General features: G+C 35.9%; 1 protein-coding gene across 2 annotated transcripts in view; it reads left to right on the top strand.

The window, feature by feature from the left end:
- DPH6 (diphthamine biosynthesis 6) overlaps window positions 1-14,913 on the top strand; it is a 213,984-nt gene that overhangs the window by 107,885 nt on the left and 91,186 nt on the right. The gene's annotated exons all lie outside the window — the stretch shown is intronic.

Here is a 14,913-nt window from a genome sequence, read left to right as displayed (position 1 = left end):
GTCCAAAGGAATGCTTCATCTTTTTGAACATTTCTTAGTGTGAAAAGGGAGAGCCCCTTTCCAGGTATCTCTGTAATCAAAGGGCACATAGAGTAAGTAGTCTTCCAAGTCATATCAAGCCAATTCCAAGACAAGAAAATCTTCAGCATCATGTTTTGAGGTCCAGCTGAATATCTTCAGCAACCTATGATGTCAGTGATATGCTGATCCTAGTGATCTGCTAATCTTCGTGACATGCTCATTCTGGTACCTTCTACACAAATGAAAATTTTTAACATAGCATCAGCAATATAGCAGAAACTATGGCTCTTAGTGTATTTTGAACACTGTTATAAACTTTGGACCAGTAAATGACCAACAGTTTTCTTTCACAATGTCCCAAGAAGGGGACATCATAATTTAAACCTATAAACCTTACTGCTATCTGCTTGCTGATCCCATTGTTGCAAGGGAGTCCGTCCACTGTATTGTATGTACTGTATTTCTGCTCCCATAAGAAGCTTTATTTACTAGGTTCTTTAAGGAGGGCTGATGCCAAAGATCAGTTTGAAATTTTGCTTTATGGTAAAAAGAATAAAAAGGGAAGCAACTGTATAAGAAATAACCATAGCAATATCTCATCCCAATCTTATTCCACAACATTATTAGCCTAAACAAGCTGACCAGTTCTGTCCTTGGCAAAGACCAGTATTTCTGACCTATGAAACACAGGAAAAATTATTGTTAGGCAGAGAATGAGAGGATTTTTTTTCACCATGTTCTTAAAAAAAAATATTTTGAAGCCATTCCTAGTGCTATTGCTTCGTATGACAACTGCCAGAAGATCACCAATATCATCAAAAACATAGGATTAAAAATGTTATAATAGACAAAATTGCACCTTTATCTGTTATACTGATTGTCCTGGAAAAAGATTTGGCTTTGTAATAACCAGCAATAAATACCACAATCATAAACTGTCACTGAGAGAAGTGCTTTAGAATCCCAAAGTTTCAATGTTCAAGTAGTGATTTAGCCAGAAACAACAAAAGGCACAGTTGTAGTAATCATAAACCATGAGGACTGTATAAATGAGGCTGGCACTAATGTACAAAGCTCCCAAAGAGAGAGGTCAAAGAGATCATTAGTTCACTTCCTTTTGAGATTGAAGAAAAGTATTCACTCTGACTTCAAACTCCTGCTCTTCATCTCTTATCCTTTGAATTATTTACTAGCTCCCTCAGATCCACAAACAAGGGAACCTGGTCTACTAGCATAGGCTCCATCTACTACCACTCCATACTTGAAACCCTCACTGAAACCTCAATCCCTTGTTATGCATACAGCAAGTTTTCCACAGAGGACAAGAGACATTCTCTACCGATTCCATAACAGAAAGAGCCTCTTGACCAACAGCCTCATAGTGTTCTGCAATACCTCTAGTCTGCGTGCCTGTATGCCACCTCATGATGGTACCCCCTTGAAGGTTTACAAGAAAAGGACCAAAATTCGAAAAACTGAAATAAAGATCTCTTTCCCCATGAGAACAACTGTGCTTTCACTGATCTCACCTGTACCAGATTTTATAAAACAATGAATGTGAAAATAGCCTCACAAGTAGCCAACCTTTTCATTGGTTGCCTTTAAAAAGAGTTTCTAAATAATTATGCTATGATACCATGGCATATCTGACATAAACAGGTGATAATTTTATCTGGACTGGAAACTTAGACTCCTTTTATTGATTTCCACCACAAATTCAGTAATTATCAGCTTTGTGCCAAGCCATCTTTGGAATGTTCCTACACCAACATTACTTTCCGAGATGCTATCATCAGTATCAAAAATGTAACCTAAAAACTGCAGTATGTAGAAATACCATGAGTCTACCTATTTCCATAAAACAAAAAACTGTACCAAACTGTTAAAAGATGTAATATACAGTCAGACCCTTAAATAAGACATTTGTTCTGAGCAGAGCACTTGATGTGCTCATCTCAGTCATCTAAAGGGGGGTTTTAATCAATAGAAACACTCCTGTGAAAACAGCCACCCAAATACAATGTTAGGAATTACTTGAAAGAAAATGCCATTGCTGACCCTAAATCCTTAGTTGTCACTACCCATCCATGGAACTTTTAGAACATCATTACACAGTTACAGCCTATAACAGAATAAAGATCCTACTTTGGAAAAAAAAAAAAAAATCGGCCTAGAAAAATCTCAGAACCACCCATCCTGGTGTTCAAACAGCCCTCTAGCCTTGCTGAGCTTATTGGTAGAAGCAAATGCTGTGCAATACCAAATACACTTAATGGATCAAGAGTGTGCCTGAGCATGAAATGGAAAACTTGCCAAGACATCTCTAAAGTAAATTATCCTTACAACAGACCTAATTAACCTCTTTGTATTCTATACCAGCACTTCAAGGGTCATAATGTATTTCGAGTGCTTTCATGGTAACTTTGCAAGTGAAACTGAGCCACCAGTATGCACCAAATTGAATGGTACAGAAAGTCTGTAAAGAACAAAAATTATCCAGGTAAACATTTTGAATGAAACAATTATTCTGTAATCTCTCAGTCATGATCCTTAAGGGAAACTCACAAAAATATCTTCAGAAAATAAGGACTCAAATTTGTAATTCTACTGTAATTTTTAAAAAGTAATTCTACTAAAAATATGCAGTGGTTTTGTTGTACACTATAATCTTCCTTAACTTCTATATGCTTTGGAGGCTATAACCTACCTTAGTGTCTCTCCTAAGTATTATCTTCTATTTATCCCCCTTCACCTCCTCTCCTGAAACCTCCTTTCCTTCATAGTTTCCATTGTTCTTTTAAAGATAGCACAACTGGTACTTATGTAGTTCTCCTCACCTTGTATTTAGCTTCAAAGCTGTTGCATTTGTTTCAGACCAATCACCCACATTATTTCCTATCAACATGCCCATTATTAAGCAGCCCTTTTTGCCTTCACGTTCTGCTTCAGTATGTTTTAAGGGAGGGTTCCTAATCAGAGTTCAGACATCTTTTTCAAAATTATGTATTCACTATTGGCAATTTTATTTGGATCCACTACATTATCTTGGCATTTTGGCACTACAGATCTTTCCATCCCCCATCCCAGTTTGTTTTCCTTTGTGAATTTGATGCATGAGAGCCTGAGGGTTGAGCTCAGTAACTGAAACATTGTCTCTTTCTCTAGAGGTTCAGTTATGTGATTATTGTGACAGGTTTGAAGTGCTCATGTTCTTTCTCTTTGAATTTTCACTAGGTTAACTGTTTGTGAGCCATGCCATGCCCTTGATAATTCATCCCTAGACATTCTCTAACATATGTAGAAATAGTGTTTTGGTTCTTTGCGTAACTGTTTTTTCTCCTGACCAGGTTTGCCCAAATTCCACTTGTAAGGACACCTTGTGTTACTGCGCACCTACTGGGACACTCACATGGACCAACCCTTCTTTCCTCTTCACTTGTTTCCTACAGCTGTCCTTATACTTGTTTGTTCATAATAGACACCTTCTGCTGTAGTCCAGTTTTGTGGTTATATGGGAAGGTATTCAAAACTTACCAGATGTTACAAGGCATCAAGTTAGTAATTTCTCCACCTTTATTTCTCTGCAGAAGTACTCTTCTACTGAGACACCAATATCTCCTGATAAGTATAGCTATATTTTTTCTGTAGTACTGAAAGTAAGTTCAAGCTGAACTGATTGTGGTAAATTGGTGCCCTCCATATCATTACACACTGAAATAGTATTGAACCTCAAAAATGTGTCAGACTTCTTTTTTCCAACCAGCTTTTGATAGTCCAGTTCTGGTATCTATTTTAAATGTGAAACCTCTTTGCTTTTAACAGTTTATTGGTGAAACCATAGTCAGTTGAGTTGGGGGGTTCAATCCGAAGCACTGTGCTGGTCTTCAGACTTTTCCTTCTTGCACTCTTTCAATGTAAGTAAACCACGTGGGATCTGTCTCCCTCGGGCAGTGCTAGCAAAGGTGGTGGTTGTCTTGAGAGCCCGTATGGGTTGTTTCCATGGCTCTTGGTGAGATGATCTACCTTTTAAGGACATAGATTATTAGCTGTTTTCCCACCCTTTCTTTTTGAATCCAAGGGTCCACAGATAATTTTCATCCTTCGATTTCTGTTGACAAAGCTTCCTTTTATTACTGTAAAAACTTGGAAAAAATCATTCTTTCAAGACAGCATTATCATCTGCTCTCCATTGTTAGAGGCACAGCTTTCAGCTCAACTCTAGGTAATGTTTCAGGGATTGAACACATTTTATCTCTGAGTTCAATTGTACTGTTTCTCACCACAAACTCTGTCAGCCTAACAAAAAAACAACCTTGAAATCCTGTGAGAGAATTCTGTTTCAGAACATTCTCGTAGTAGCTCTTTGTAATGAGATAGGACAACATTTTCAAAACAAGGAAACATCTCTTAGTCAACCTGACTGTTGCATTTTAGAGGAGCTTAAAATGGAAAAGCCAAGCTTACATGCATGCCTAAGCCAAGAGATTTACTTGTTTTAGGCTTAAAGAGTCAAGGATTTGATATCTCTGCATCAGAGAGCAGTTTTTGACATCTCTTTTTGTTTGTTTCCAAGGCTAACCAAAGTGTTTTCAAAGGTTTACATGTTTTTCTTCCATGGCGATAACGCATTTGAAGTTAATTTCTGTTTTATGATTTGTCTTCTGTTGTACCTCCAAATGATAGTTGTATTTATAGCCTGAGTTTGTGGTGACTTACTCATGTTGATTCTGGCATGTTAATATATGAAAGCATGTTGTATAGGACATTTTGTCATGCATTGCTTCCTGAACCACTTCTCTTTTTCAGTAAGCACACTGAAATAAAGTTGAGGCTTTTGTAACTTGTGTTTACAGGCAGGGTTCAAAAATAAGAGCTTCGGCTCCAAATTTCTGTTCAAGTTCATGTTGTATAATTAGATACCTTTTTAGAGAAAATTATACATTCACTGTCTGCTAGGTAAGATTATTTTTCTCCCAGTTATTATACAGTGTTAGTGTGACCTGTTTCTTCTCTTTGCAATTGGAGCTCTGTATCAGTGTTGAATTAATTTTCCCCTAAATATCCTAAAAACTATTTGTGAAATATTTTATGGTCCTTGGAGATGAAAAGTACTGTGTAAATGTAAGATGATTTGTTAGTATTAGGCAGAGAAGTTATTTTATTTTCTAATTATTTTTTATGTTTATTTTGCTGCAAGTCTTGGCACTTAGATTTGGTGAAAAAGGGATTTTTTTAACTGGTATAATATATTTCTTTTCTTTCTTTCTTCCTTTTTCGTTGCCATTTTATTCCCTCACTTTTGTAATTTGAGAGAGAAAGAGAGTTCTTCTGTAAGAAGCAAGCTTTTTTCCTTAAAGTCACAGTCTTTGTATTATAAGGCATCTGTTACATTGGAATGCATTTTGATTTTTCCAGGCATTTGAAATGAACCGGTAGCAAACAGAAGAGAAGTTTGTGTACATATATGAGTGGATAGTGAAAATAGTTCCAGTTTAGATAAACATCTTGATTAGTAAATATCGCACATTATAATATGTTAATATTATCATTTTCTTTGTGTTCAGTACTCCAGTTTATTTGAAGAATGTTCATATTTACTGTTAAAGCCTAATTCATTTCTGTGAAAAGATTTATTATAATGCCACAGAAGGATATCTTATATAGTACTTCTAAAAATTCGGTAACATTTCAGTGTTTCATGATATTAAATATGTGTGATGAGGATTATTTTAGTCAATTGTGTCTGTCATCTACATATCTGATGATCATTGATTCCTGTGTTTATGATAATTATTACCAAACCATCCAGTAACATATCATTAAAACTTGAGTTAGTAAATGAAAAACATTGTTTAATTGTGCAGGAAATATAAGTAAGTATCGACAAAAGAGAATAATAATCTTGAAACAAATGTTTACAATTAATTAAAAAAAAAGTCATGTTAGATGCACAAAAGGACGAGAAGTATTACACAAAAGCACAGAACAATGAAAACATCCTTTAAATGTGTGTGTCCTGATCTCTTAAGTTTCCTAAAGATTCTACTGCTCTTTATAAAATATTGCAATATAGTGTAATGATTGTTCTTTTTCTAAAACGCTCCTCTGAAAATGCTCTCCATCTTTTTTTTATTAAGACTCTTGGTAAAGAAGGGTAGGATAATCACCATCATATCTGTTGAGGCATCAATTTTTAAGATAGAATTTTAATGCCAATCTGAATCCAAATCTTAAGGATGACCTGGGTTAGCCACATGCTTAACTTTTAATTAAAATGTTAATTCCTAGTATATATGCCAAAACTTAGATGTAACTTTCCTTTGTACATACTTACTACAATCCAAAATAATCAATGGATGTAGATAAAATATATTAGATGACTGCTGTCTCCAATTATGTTTCTGCTTAGTGTTCCTCATACTGCACCACGGACCTGTAGTTATAGTACAGTGTAAGAACTATTGTAATCCCATCCTTTATACATTACTCCATCGAAAAAGTACCAGTACTACTCATCATGTTAAATACCAACAATTGCTACTGGTGTCGGACACAGAGATGTTGATAGTATAGCCAGTGCTAAACACTTTCAGTAGAGCATACTCATATTGTAGTCAGTGGGATTTTTCTCTTAGCTTCAGTCGATCCAGGAGCTGACAAAGGTGCAAGAGGAAAGGAAAGAATGAAAAGGAAAATAGCAAAGAATAAAATCAAGAGGGAGAAGGTTGTGAAGAAACAAACAATAGTAAAATATATCAAATAAAACAAAGCAGACATTCAAAAGTTTAAAGCTATGGGTTTAAAAGGGAATGTTGGCAAAGGTCGGTTAAGAGGTTAGCTGTAGAATTGTAAACAAAAAAAAGAGATTAAAAAAAAGAGAGAAACTAAAACGAGTGAGACAGAAAATAGGCAAAGTGGAGAGAAATGAAGAGAGAGAAGGAAATTCATCCTGCTGGAGATAGTTTCTCCTGTCACTCACAGATAAGTATTGCCTCTAGAAAGGTCAGTTCAGGCATTGCCAAATGACAGAAGTGATAGGGGAGAACCACATCATCTGATATAAGGTGAGTAAAATAGGGCTTAAGATGTAATTTTTATCATTGATAGCACAGTGTTTACTTTGACAAATCTATGAATTCCCCCTTGAAATGTGTGGGGAGTTCTGGTGAATGTGACTAACCATTTTTTTCTGCCATTTCTGGAGTCACAAATTTCTCACACCTAAATGCATGGTATAGCATATGCTAAGTGGCCAGAATGTTGAAGCCTAAGAAAGAAATTGATATTGAAAGAGGTACTGAATACCAGAATTGTACTTTAGAAATTAGGTAATATAGTTAAAAAATGGTTCATGAAGTCTTAACTTACTTGAAAAGTATCCTTCGTAAAACAGATCACATCTTCTATAAAGAAAACACAACCTTGTCTCGGTTCAGTGACGATGTTGCTCCTGACTTCAGTACTGTGCAATATAACTCCTGTTTCAGGTTCTTCCTTCTATGTTTATGCTCCCTTTCATCCTGCAATTGAGTGTTAGGAATTTGGGGTCTGCAGCTTTTTATAGAAATTAGTGTTTGGTAGTACTGACAGTAACAATAGGAAAAACAAACCAAGTGCCAATTTACGTATAAAGCTTCAGGATTTCATTTTTGTGGATGTTAAAGTTGCCATATATTTTTGATCCAGTAGATGATATTAATAATTATCTCATGTTGCAGTATTTTCCTTGCGTAATTGACAGAACAGGTAGTGAATCCCTTAGACCAGTTTGGTTTGCTCTTTTTGTATTTGTTATTAGTCACATGAGGTAATGTTGAATTTATAGTTAATTTCCTTTTACTTGAACAAAACTGTTTTACAGGATAATTTCAGATTATATTAACAAATAGAAAGGGCATGACAGAAAGAAAAGAAAGCAGCATGATAAACGTTGTGACCTAGTGAGAAACACTATGGCATGCATAAAGGACTGCTGCAGTAAATGGAGGAGGGGGGAGAAGGAAGTGGGTAATTATTTGTAGCAGTGCTTTTACTGTTGTTGGAATGAGACAGACTAACAGTGGCAGCAGTCATTTTGCTGAATCAAAGTCCATGTTAGTCGCATTATACACTGCCACAAAAGGTTGTTAAGGCTGGTATTAGCATGTACCACTGAGGACATTGGAAGGACTCGATCTGTCACACTAAATCGCCTTCTTGCCCTCAACCATTGAAGTCTCCAGCTCCTCTGACATGTTCTTTCATTAATGGCCTGGCCTTGACAACTGATCCTAATTGCCTCTGAACCGCACTTCATGTATTATTGGTGTCTGCCTGCCCTGGTTCATGTCAACAAGCCGCAGCATGCACAGGGTGTGCCCGGTGCCTTTTGCTGAAATGATGCTCACATAGTCATTTACCTCTGAGGGTTTGGGTCTCACTGGGAATGAAGTATAAAGCTAAAGATCTTCCTGTCTCTTCTTAGTAATACTTTAATGTGGATCTGTGCTATGTACTTATTAGGCGTGTATGAAGACTCAGTAAAGCATCAAGCCAATTATGCAAGATTCCATTAAAGCATAGACTGTAAATGCAAAATAAAATTTGTCTGCATTTTAGTTACTGAGGGTTTGTTTATTCATTCTGAAAAGCTTATTCAACTAGAAAGTATGGCTTACACTTCGTTTTTCATAAATAAAAATTCTGTTCTAATTTAAAGTAATAGTATAAAAGAAATATCTGTAATATTGACAGAGTTCCTGTAGATTGAAATGTTCTGACTATATAAATAGGTAGGAAAAGGATTCCGTTAGCTGAGATGTAAATTAAAGCAAAAGCTATTTAAAAATCTTAGTTCTCTCTGTTTCAATGAAACAGCTTCATAAATATATTTATTAATATTTCTGAGAATGTTTTTAAAACATACATTTCATTTCATAAAGTGATAAATTTTTTCTTTATTCTAAACCCTTTTAATTTTCAGTTTTGCAGATTGCAAAAACTGTGATACATTTTAATTCTTCTTCTGCAGTATGCATTGTATTTTTACCGTGAAGTTTTATTTTTAAATCTATAACAACATATCTGCCTGCCCAAAACGTTTATATATTTTAAGCATGGCTATGATTTAAAACTTGTATAATTTCTTATAAGATTTTCTATGATTACCTCAGTCATCGAGAAGACTGAATAATTTGAATGGGGAGCCTTTTAAGCATGCAAGTTCTACCAGTGATAATAAAAAATAAATCACAGAAGCTCTTTGGTGCTAGGTATCATTTAGCCTAATCTAGACAGTGACATTTGGGCCACTAACAGCATAATCATAGTTATTGCTACAAATTGCTCCATGTTTGAGTTTTAATGTTATAAGTAAATTATGCCACAGGATAAAATATATGCTTCTTTGGGAATTAAACATGTTTATTTCAGCAATGTGGATATGGAACACTAGGCAGATGGCAAGTTTCTTTCATGTAGTAATACTGCCACCTTCTGAGCCAGTGAAGAACGCTTCAGAGATGTAGCTGCTTTCTATCCTAGGGACTTTCTGAAGAATGTGTTGCAGGTTGGTGCTTTGCTTTGAGTCGGCAGCATACTCTCCTAAAGCCAAAAGTGCTCGAGATCAGAAATTGCCTGAAACCTATTGCTGAAATTGTTTCAAAACCCACTCTGGGAGGTAATTTAACTTTTCATGGAGATTGCACTCCTACTGTGAAAGTCTGGCAGACTAGAAGAAATAGGCAGAAAAAGTCTATGGGGACAATTTTGTTAAAAATGCTTTTCTAAAAATGTACTACCCATTGAAGTCCAGAACCAAAAAAATCATTCTTATTCTCTATACTCTGTCAAAAGACTGATCCTGAGTTAATTCTGATGCAAGAATTACACAGGAGGAAAGGTTGCTTAGTGGTTTTAGGGCAGAGGCGGCCACAGCTGGGATTAGAAGATGAAGGGGATTGCGAATGTTCTTTCACCATCATTCATTCAGACAACGTGCCCTTCAGCAGAACAGCAAGCCCTTCTGATTTTCTCGAATTAGGAAGATTAGCATGAAGCGCATAATGCGGGATGATGGAATTTGTCATAATTTGCATTGTCCTGGAAAGATTCAGTTTGATAGAGCGATGCATCTCAGAGCATGTCATGTCCCACGGGCAGGTCATGGAGGAAGCTCAGCAGAAATAATTTTGCGATATGTGCATCAGTTGTAAATGCCTCATAACCAATTTGTCAAAAAAGAAAAAAAAAAAAAAAAAGTGGAGGTCAGGAGAGTTGAAGGAAGTGGGCATTTGCCCAAACACACGTGGAAGTTAGATATGGTAATGGTAAATTAGACTTGCGTCATTTTGGAATAAGACATGATTACATGCAATAAATGAACACATTGACTAGATACTTGACAGGTACAGGTACAATTTTTGTTTCTACAATATGTAAGACAGGTAGATCTTTCACTAATTGCAATATGAAGTTTATTTATGAAAATTCCTTACAGAAATTATCAGACATAAGAGCTTCAGGATCAGTTTTCTGAGCGATTGCTTCTGACCTTGATAATGTTCCCAAACTGCAGATAGAAAAGGATAATCAGCATGTAGTTGACAAAACGGACATGACAGTGTTACTTATATGCTGCGGCATTTCTGGAAATAGGCATGTAGAATTCAGACAGGCAAGGGGAACACACTTATTTACAGTAGCATAGCAAGAAGAAAAGGTCCAATGTCATGAATTGACCATGGTTTATTTATGGACCATCTGACAATGAAGCAACAGTCTTGATATTTAGAAATCTCTTCTGCCCAAGAACATTATAACTAGTGCTCATAGGTTATGTTATTTATCATTTCAATATCTGGTTCTACTTGAGGAAGACATTTTGCAATGTCTCCTTTATTTGTCTTTCTTTATATATTTCAAACAACAGATTAATGCCGGTGGTTCAGTAACACTGATCTTTTGTGACAGTTGAGCATTTGCGAGTTGAGGGTCTAATAACAAAATCAAAATAAAAAAGGGAAAAATAAAAAGGAAATTGTCACTTCTAAGGACCGACTCTACTGTCCATGGAATTCAAATAATTCTTCCTACCTGAGGTTGATTGTCAGGCTGCTGTCGTTCAGATGGTTATTATTGTAGAATTCTGATTTTTGAAAACTGAATTACCTTAGGGGACAACTCAACATAAATAAATCTTTCAACACCCAGTACCTGGAATTGAGATATATGTGAAACTAATAACACTGCACATTTACAATTTGATCAAGTGTGTTGGTGTGGGTTTTTTGGAAGAAAGTACTTATAGGGTTCTGCGTAAAACCCACGTTTTAATAATGACAGCCCAAACCATTCAAAATAATTGTTTGTCTGCAAAATAGTAGCTCTCTGTATAGATTCTGTGAATTCTTGATCTCTTTCTTTTCCATAGTTTACAGCTTTGATTAAGTTCTCAGACAAATTGCTATGCTAGTTGGAGATCATAATTGATGTGTGGTACCTGTGAAGAAAAAATATGATTTCCGTAACAAGAAAAGGTTCCTACATGTTGTCTATAGATTACAAAAGGTGAACTATATCTTTTATTGAATTGGAACCCCAGATCCTGTATTATTTAGTATTGCGCTGTATGTGGTGAAGAAAAACAATCTGTAGAAGCCAGAGTGTGTTTTTATTACTTTGCTGGGTGATACATGCTGATTATATTTTTTAAATGACAGAATAAATAATCTTTGTACCTCTGTATTTAAAGGTTGGTTAATATTTTATTCTTACAATATATTCTGGTAACTTCTGAGTAAAAAGCAACAAGTGTTCAATTTTTCTATAATTTCTTTACTGACTTTTCTCAGAAAATGTTTTGCACTGTCTGCTAGCCACTTCACTTTGGTCATAGAGCTTGACTTTGAGTTTTGAGGGCTGATGGTGGTGAGTGAACAACTTTGATTTATTAAGTAATCTTTAAAAACCTCAGAGCAAAGAATCATGATTAATAGTCTTTTCCTGTGTGACTTAATTGTAGAATATAGAAATACAATGTCTGGCGATATGAAAGCAGAGCTCAAAACATACAGAACTGGTTGAAAAATATAATAGCTTTAAAACTTTCCATTTACCATTAGTGTTTAATTATTTGTATTAATATAATCTTGAAAAAGAATTTTCAATCAATGTTTTTACATTGAGCCTCTTTGTAAAGTTTACTTCTAGCATCTGGTGATGGATTTAAAACATGTCCATAGGATTCCCCTTTCTGATAACAGGAACTATGTAAAATACTTAAATTATGGTATGCTCTACACATGAAGTTTTGTTAAGAACGTGTCCAGTGAAGGGTGAAGCTATTGAAGTATACAAGAAACAGGTGATACAACTTCTTATGTAAAGTTTTCTCCATATTTGCCATTTCTGATCACACGACTTCATTTACCACTTTTTATAGGGTCCATGTGGTATCACCATGGAATTCAGTAACTTATTATGTTTGGTAGAATTCACACATTTCTTTTTTTGATTACCTTTGGAAAAAGGCAGTATGCGATATATTTGGTGTCACTGTCATTTAAATGGGGGACATTCTAAAATGAATAAAATGCTGAAATAAAGTAAGTATGCTGTGTCTGAAGAGCATATTTTTCTAGCTAATAGTTAATATACTATGTGGGAAGATAATCAAAATCTAGTTCTTTTCTGTGAAACCATACCCTACTAAAACTACTAACATGAAAAAAATGAGGTGATATTGTTCAAAAGGAAGGAGAGGAGGCCATAAGAGGAAAACTGGGGACTTTTTTCTAGATTTATAAGGATTTCAGAGAGAAGAATACATACGCCAAAGTGGTTTTTCTCTTCTGTGTTTCCGTTACTTTTTTCCATGCATTTATTTCTTATCTTTCACATCTGGAAATCTTCAGAGAAATTAATGGAGAAAATACTTTGGACATGCGTATTAAGTGTTGTTCTTTGAAAATTGCTTTGCTCTAAAGGGATTTTGTCTATTGACTGTCAGTGACTTCCAGTATAGGTTATCACCATGTGTGAAAAAAACCACAATTTTGTTTCTCCAGTCATTCATGCCACAGATTCAGTCTAGCAATTGCTGGTTGATCTATGTTCTTTCTATTCTTACAGTTCTTAACTAAAAAGATTCTTCAGATTCAATTCTGCTTCAATACGCATGTACGTATCCCTGTCTTCTTCTGATTCCTTAGAGCTTCCTATGTAGTTTTGAACTTCTAATGCGGAATTAACTTGAAGATAATGAAAATCCCTTGTCTGAAGGCAGAGATTGGAATAGTCTGTGGTTTTAACGTCCTCAGTAGGCTGTGCCAGTCACCCAACTCAAGAGAAGGCAGAGAGAACAGAACGCAAGAGAACAAAAATTTTGCAGGGAGAGGGAAGTCCTTCTTGTGGTCATTTGGAAGTAGGTCTTTTACTGGACTTCCTGTTCCTGGCCAGTGAGGCTTTGGGTTTGATCCTTTGAGAGCCAAATGTTTTATCTTTCTGTAAAAGCAGAGTAGCACAAAAGAGGCCCAGTACAGGGGTCAGGTATGGATCTTTATTATTTGTTTTGATGTCAGATTAAGGGATGTAAATCTGAAACCTTATGATGTCATATAACAACTTATTTTTTCAGGGAAACAATTTATATAAATAGTAATGGGTTTTTTGCCTTGTAATAGCATAACTACTATAAAACACCAGAGAGAACCTAAATATTTAAGTAATTTTCATTGTTGGAAATTCATAGCTAAAGTGTCTGTTTTAAAGTTCTCCTAGACTGTTCATGAATTCTCTAGAAATTTAGCATAATATTTTATAAAGTTCTATTGCTGTAGCTCTTAGGCTTAGTAAAACGGGGAAGGGGTACTCATTCCCATTTTGGTAGACACAGGAGAAAACTATAGTAAAGTCAGACTCTGCTTTACAAAGAGTTTGTCCTCTGCGTCTTGTTTTCAATTGATCTGTAAAAATTGGAAAAGGATTGAGAGAAGAAGAAATAGGAGTGCAGAAGTAATATCATTTGTATGTGAGACAGAGTGAACATGGTACTCTGACTACATTATGGTAAAACTATTTAGAGAATCTGGGAGTGGAAAGATACAGTCTGTAGATTGGAAATTGAGTCGGAGTGTGTCTATACTGCCCTCACCCAGCTAAATTGTACTGTGCACAGTCTGTTGGCATTTCAGCTACTCCGTGTTGCATTGTTCTGAGAAAGTGAGAGGAATGGGAAAGAGTAGACCAGAAAAGATTAGCATTGAGAGGAAGAGCAAATGGCAAAGGAAAACAGGGGGAAAACTATTGTTAGTGACTAGGAATGTCTAAAGCACATTCATTCACATGTGGGATAGTGCTGTGAATTACACCATCAGATGTCCTGCTCGTGTGCCTGTCTGTACAGACATTTCACGGAATCACAGAATGGTTGAGTTTGGAAGGGACCTCTAGAGGTCATATTGTCCAACCCTTCTGCTCAAGCAGGTTGCCCAGGACCATGTATAGATAGCTTTTGAATATCTCTAAGCAAGGAGACTCCACAACGTCTCTGGGCAGCCTGTGCCAGTGCTTAGTCACCCTCACAGTGAAAAAGTGTTTCCTGATGTTCAAGAGGGAACCTCCTGTGTTCCACTCGGTGCCCATTGCCTTGGGTCCTGTCACTGGGCACCACTGAGAAGAGACTGGCTCCGTCCTCTCTGCAGCCTCCCTTCCATTATTTATATATACTGATGAGATGCCCTCCCTGAGCCTTCTCTTCTTGAAAAGCAAAACAGTCCAGCCTGATTTCCCCTAACTAATAAGAACACTGAACTACAGAAAAAAGGAAAGCAAAACACCAAGACAGAAAAAAAAGTAGAAGGGAAGTGAAACAAGGGAAAAGTGTATGAAAACTATTTATTTAAATTTGTATTA

This window comes from Platalea leucorodia (assembly GCF_965183815.1).
Source record: "Platalea leucorodia genome assembly, chromosome: 7".
NCBI lineage: Eukaryota > Metazoa > Chordata > Aves > Pelecaniformes > Threskiornithidae > Platalea > Platalea leucorodia.
This window is presented reverse-complemented; position numbering and strand designations above follow the sequence as displayed.